Source organism: Lontra canadensis, unplaced genomic scaffold (assembly GCF_010015895.1).
Source record: "Lontra canadensis isolate GAN:19392208 unplaced genomic scaffold, GSC_riverotter_1.0 scaffold244, whole genome shotgun sequence".
NCBI classification, from domain to species: Eukaryota; Metazoa; Chordata; class Mammalia; order Carnivora; family Mustelidae; genus Lontra; species Lontra canadensis.
In genome coordinates this window covers 245694-252883 of record NW_022631238.1, presented here as the reverse complement: position 1 = coordinate 252883, position 7190 = coordinate 245694, and positions in this window count along the sequence as shown.

Genomic DNA, 7190 nt, shown 5'->3' with positions numbered 1-7190 from the left:
AACAGCGGAATCAGTAGCCTCTCAAGCTCACAAGGAACATTCACAAAGAGAGACCATATGTGGGGACAGAAAACACACCTTTACAAATATAAAGGAATAGGACTCCCACAAAGTAGCTTCTCACACTGCAATCGAATCAAGCTAGAAATCAACAACAGAAAAGGAGATGGAGGGGTGCCTGGGTGGCTCAGTTGGTTCAGTGTCAGCCTTCAGCTCGGGTCATGATCCCAGGGTCCTGGGATTGAGCTTTGCATCGGGCTCCCTGCTCCATGGGGAGCCTGCTTCTCCCTCTCCCTCTGACTGCCACTCTCGCTGCTTGTGCTCTCTCTCTCTCTCTCTCTCTCTCTGTCAAATAAACAAATAAAATCTTAAAAAAAAAGAAAAAGAAAAGGGGATGGATAAGCTGCCTATGTTTGGAAATGAAACAAAACATTTCTAATCACCACATAGACAGAGGAAGGAGGCTCCAGAAAAACTTAAAGACATTTTGAACTAAATTAAAATGAAAATAAAACATCAAAATTATTGTGATACAGCAATAGCGTTGCTTTAGAGGGAGATGAAATTTAGAGCATATATTCACATACTGGAGAAGGAGAATGATCTAAAATCAGTAACCTTAAGAAAGTAGGAAAAGAGACCAATTTAAGCCTAAAGTAAACAGAAGGAAATACATCATAAAAATCAGAGCAGAAAACAATGAAATCGGAAGCAGGAAAAACATAGCAAAGATCAATGACACCAAAAGCTGGTTCTTTGCAAAGGCCAGTAAGAGAGGCAAGCCTCTTTCTGACCAAGAAAAAAATGAGAAGACACAACTTACCAATATCTGAGTGGAAAGAATGGGCATCACTACTGATCTCGTGGGCACTAGAAGGGTAATAAATAAATGCCATTGGCAATCCTGTGTCTGCAGATTTGATCCATTAGAGGAAATGGCCAGATTCCTTGAAAGACATTAACTACCAAAGCTCACACACAGAAAAATAGATAACCTGAACAGTTATACATTTATGCCCTGGGCCCAGACTTTTTCCTTGTGGTGAATTCCAAACAAACATTTAAAGAAAAGAAAATGATTCCAATTTGCCACCATCTCTTTCAGAAAATAGAAGCAGGGGAAGGCTTCCTAACTCATTTTCTGAGGTCTGCATTTCCCCTAATCGCAAGACAGAGAAAAACATTGCAAGAAAGGAGAACTACACACCATGATCTCTCATGAACACTGTCCTAAAATTCCCCAACAACATATCAGCAAAGTGAATCCAACAATACATAAAAAGAACCGTATACCACAACTAAACGGGATATCTTTCAGGCACCCAAGACCAGTTCAACATTTGAAAATCAATGGATATAGTTCACATCGACTGGCTAAAGAACAAAAATCATATGATCACATCTATCGATGCAGAGAGCATTGATAATTCAACAGGCTTCATCTTAAAAACTCTCAGTAAACCAGGAATAGAGGGGAACATTCCCAACCTGATGAAAAAATCCATGAAAAACCTACAGGTAATGTCATGCTGAAGGATGACCGCCAGACACTCCCCACCCCCCAGACATGTCTGCCGTCATCACTCCTATTCAACATGTAATGGAATCCCAGCTTGTTACATAAGAAAGGAAAGAGGAGTTAAAAGGTGTACAGATTGGAAATGTTGAAATACAACAATTTTTATTTGCAGAGGACACGATTATTTGTGTAGAAAGTTCCAGAGAATCTACAAAACACCATTGCATTAATAAGGGAGTATAGTATGGTCCCCGCAATAGAAGGTAGAATATACACATGGCAATTGCTTACCTGGATGTGAACACTGAACAATCAGAATCTGATTGTCTTTAAATTATCTTTTTTAAAAAATTATTAATTCTCATCAGGTCTTTAACCATGTCCATTTCTGAGTCTTTTCTCACTTACAGTTTTGGTTTTTTTTTTAGTTCCACTGTAGTTAAAAAACAGTGTTATATTAGTTTCAGGTGCACAAGATAGTGATTCAACAACTCCATATATTACTCAGTGTTCATCAAAATAAGTATACTCTTAATCCCCTTCACCTGTTTCACCTGACCTGCCTTCTGGTAACCATCTGCTTGTTTTCTATAGTAAAGAGTCCGTTTCTTGGTTTGTCTCTCTTGTTTTCCATTCACTTTTGTTTCCTATTTCTTTTTATTACGTTATGCTAGTCACCATACAGTCATCACTAGCTTTTGATGCAGTGTTCCAAGATTCATTGTTTACGTATAACACTCAGAGCTCCATGCAATACGTGCCCTCCTTAATACCCACCACCACGCTCACCCACTTTTGTTTCTTAGATTCCACATATGAGTGAAATCATATGGTATTTGTTTCTCTCTGAGTGGCTTATTTCACTTAGCATTATACTCTCTGGATCCACAGATGTCATTGCAAATGGCAAGATTTCATTCTTTTATACGGCTGAATAATATTCCAGTGTGTGTGTGTGTGTGTGTGTGCGCGCGTGCGCGCGTGCACGCGTGCACGTGTGCATGCGTGTGTACGTACCACATCTTTATCCATTCATCTACTGATGAACATTTGGGCTGAGTGGTATTGCATTGTGTGTGTATACATATTTGTGTGTGTATGTGTGTATACATGGATTCCACTTCTGGTGTTCTGTATCACACACACACCCCACACATCTTTATCCGTTCATCTGTCAATGGACATTTGGGCTGCTTCCATTATTTGGCTATGGTAAATACTGCTGCAATAAAAATAAGGGCACATATATCCCTTCGACCTAGTGGTTTTGTATTCTTTGGGTAAATACCCAATAGTGCAGTTACTGGATCATATGATAGTTCTATTTTTAATTTTTTGAGGACCCTCCATTCTGTCCTTCCACAGTGGTTGCACCAGTTCGCATTCCGACCAACAGTGCATGAGGCGTTTCTTTATCTCTATATCCTCGCCAACACTTGTCGTTTCTTATGTTTTGGGCTTTAGCCATTCTGACAGGGATGATGCGATAGCTCATTGCAGTTTTGATTTACTGATGATGAGTGATGTTGTGCATCTTTTCATGTGTCCGTTGGTCATCTGTATGTCTTCTTTGAAGAAATGTCTGTTCATGTCTTCTGTCAATTTTTTAATTGGCTAAAGGGTTAGTATCCAACTAACATTCCCCACCCCCAACTACCTTTTGCAATAGTAGCCCTATATATCAAGTACTTAGGTACACATATAACAAATATACACAGAATCTGTGGAAAACCACAAACGATGATGTAGAAATCAAATAAAATCTAACTAAAAGGAGATGTATTCCATATACATGGACTGGAAAACTCTCACTTGTTAAAATTTCAATTCTTCCCAGACTTACGTAGAGAAACAACACAATACCCATCTAAATTGCAGCAAACTCTCTGAGACAGTGACATACTGATCTAAAACGTATAGACTCTAGAATAGAAAACACAATTCTAAATACACAATAGGTAACACAATTCTAAGAAAAGAAGAACAAAGGTCCAGGACTTATATCATCTGATTTCAAGACTCATTATAAAGCTGTAGTAATTAAGACAGTGTGGTCTTGGCAAAGAACAGACACAGAGTTCAGTTCATCAGAACAGCAAACCTGTCACAGACGTGCACAAATATGACTCAGTTGTACTTGACAAAGGTACAAGCACAGTTTGATGGAGAAAGAATAGTCTTCGCAATAAATGGCTCTGGAACAATTTGGACTCCAAGGTCAAAAAAGTTTAACCTAGCCCCAGACCTGACACTTTCACACAAATTAACTCAAAATGGACCAAGGCCTATATCTACAATTCAAACTATAAAGCATCTGGAAGGAAACATAGGAGAAAATCAACATGACTTTGGGTTTGCTGCTGAGCTTTTACACAGGACAGCAGAAGTAGCGTCCATGAAAAAGAAGAAAAAAAAGAAAGCAGAATTGGACTTTATTAAAAAATTTTAAAAAGCTTGCACTCTACAAGAGAGGCTGTTAAGAAATGAAAGGCAAGCCAGAAACTGGAAGAAAAATATTTGCTAAAACTCATGTCTGATAAAAGACTTGTATCCAAATATACAAAGAACTGATATAACTCAACAACTAATATACAAATAACTCAATTACAGATGGGCAAAAGATCCGAACAGACACCTCACCAATTAAAACATACAAATGGCAAGTGAGCATATGAAAAGATGATCAAGATCATTTGGCACTTGGGAAATGCAAATTAAAGTAATAATGAGATAACACTACACATTGTTCAGATGGCTAATGTCCAGAAAACTGACAAAACCAATGGCTGGTGAGCATGCTGAGCAACAGGAGCAGTTATTCACCTAAGGTTGGCGCTCTAAACTGTACAGCAACTTTAGAAGACAGTTTGATAGGTCCTTACCAAAGTTAGAGTCTTAGAGTAATAGGAGAAAATAATCATACTATTATGTATTTGCCCAACTGATTGAAACACTTATCTCCTGTCAAATAAAAATCAGCCTCCAGAACACACCCAGAATTAGTATGGAGAACACTATTCAAGGGATCATGGTATCGAAAAGGGGTGGGGAGAGGCACTGTAGTAACACAGAGAATACTCTGACCATTAGATCAGCAAGCAGCTCAAGAGTTAGGCCAAAAGGCTCCTTCCTTTATAGAGAGGACCCAGAGAACCTAGGGCGGAGGAATGGAATGAACGGGTGGTGTGAACGGACAGTGAATCAAGGAGTGCTTCACCCTGAAGCCAGCCTACTCTCAGAAGGGGCTGTGTGCTGGCACCTACTGCCAGTGGGTCAAAGTTCAGAAACCCAGGGAAAGGACAGAACCTTAAGCAGAGTCTGAGTAACAAGTATTTTTGCTCCAGGTGTTCAGTAAACACAACTAGTTCAGCTAATCATTTATGAGTTGAGGAATGGGAGTTCGGAGGGACCATGCCTGGTTTTGTCAAAGCAAACAAGAGGGCAGCTGTGAATCTCACCCGAGTCATATGGGGAAGGGAGACTCCTTGCTGTAAGCGGTTTCCTGGAACACAAACTGGGGAGATCTCTTAACCTTCATCGCTTTCCAGGATCACAGGAAAGCAGCAAAGGCCAACATCTTCAGTCCGCACAAAATCCTACACACCGATGTCTATAAGCACCTTTACTCATAATTGCAAAACAGGGAGCAATCAAGATGTGCATCAGAGCTGAATGAATAAATGATCTGGCTGCATTCATACGATGGACTACTATTTGGCAAAACAAAGGAATGATCTTTTGGGCCATGGAGAGATATGGATGAATCCTAAATTCCTATTGATAACTGAAAGAAGTCAGTCTCAAATGGCTGTGTGTGTGTGTGTTTGTGCACGCATGTGCATTCTTTGTGTGATCTATTTACAAGAAATTGTGAAAAGGCAAAACCAGAGACAGTGAAGTGGTCAGTGCTTGGCAGGAGTTGTGTGAGGGGAACTGGAATAGGTACAGGAGCTTTGAAACTACAATAGAGGTAGGTTATGGACTGAACATTTGTGTCCCCAGCCTTCAGAAGTCATATGTGAATCCTAACCCCCAATGGGATGGTATTTGGAGGTGACCATTAACTAGGTTTGGATGAGAGTATGGCCTTCATGATAAGAGTAGTAGTGTCTTTGTAAGAAAAGAAAATGCCCAACGTTTTCTCTCACTCTGTCAAGTGAGGACACAACTAGAAGGAATCCATCTTTAAGCCAGAAAGAGTGTACTCATGTAGAACACTCTGGTGTTCTGGTGTCCTGATATTTGCCTTCTCAGCCTCCAGAGAAATAAACATCTATTGTTTGAGCCACTGAGTGTATGGTATTTTATTATGGTAACCTGAGCAGACTAAGACATGACACTATGCAGTTGTCACAATCCACAGAGCCTTACAACACACTGAATGAAGTTTAATGTACCCCAAATTTTAGAACATCATTAAAAAACTCAGGAATATCAGAATGGAATGCAGAATGTGACAAAAACTTCTCACCATATTTCAAAGGCATAAAAAAAAGCCCACTTAAGTTTGAAAGGGAAACAGTGTTAACCTAAGCAACTTTGGAAATGAAAGAACATGATAAAATGACAAAAGGACAACTTACATCCTTAGAGAAAATATTTTCAAACCACACATCTTAAAAAGGATTAATAGTGGAATTTACAAAACCTCTAAACTCGACAACAATAGCATCGAAAGAATAAAATACTTACAAATAAAATTAACCAACAAGGTGAATTTATTACACTGCAAACTACAAAAAATCTGGGGACGCTTGGGTGGCTCAGTCAGTTAAGTGTCTGCTTTCAGCACTGGTCATGGTCCCAATGTTCTGGGGTCAAGCCCCGCATTGGGCTCCCTGCTCAGCGGGGAGTCTGCTTCTTCCTCTGCCCCTCCCCCCACCTGCCTGTGCTCGCTCTCTCTCTCTCTCTCAAATAAAGAACTACAATCTTTTAAAAAAAGAAAACTACAAAAAATGCTGAAATAAATTTTAAAAGGACATAAATTAATGGAAAGACATACCATGTTCATTTATTGGAAGACTTAATACTATTAAGATGTCAATAGTATCCAAAACATTCTATAAATTTAATGCAGTACCTGTCAGAATACCAATGACATTTTTTGCAGATATGGTACAATCCACCTTACAATTCATATGGACTCTCAAGGGACCCCAAACAGTTCAGAAAAGAATGAACAAAGGTAGGGGATTCACACTTCCTAATTTCAAAACTTACTACAAAGGTACAGTAATCAAAACAGTGTGGCTCTGGCATAAAGGCAGACACAGAGACCAGTGGAATAAAATAGTCAGAAATAACCTTTGTGCATGTGGTCAGTTGATTTTGAACAAGGGTGCCAAGGTCATTCAGTGGGAAAAGGATAGTCTCCTCAACAGTTGGTGTTGGAAAACCTGGAAGCCCACATGCAAAAGAATAAAGGTAGGAGATGACGGGAGGCCATGTGGTTTATACATGTGTACAGTGGGATAATTTTCAGCCTTAAAAAAGAAGGAAATTCTGCAATATGTGACAATATGCATGAACCCTGAGGATAGTATGCTAAGTGAAATAAGCCAGTCCAAAAAAAGACAAGTACTGCATGATTCCACTTACATGAGGTATCTAAGATAGTTAAATTCATAAAATCAAACTGGAATGGTAATTAACAGGGACTCAGGTGGAGGGG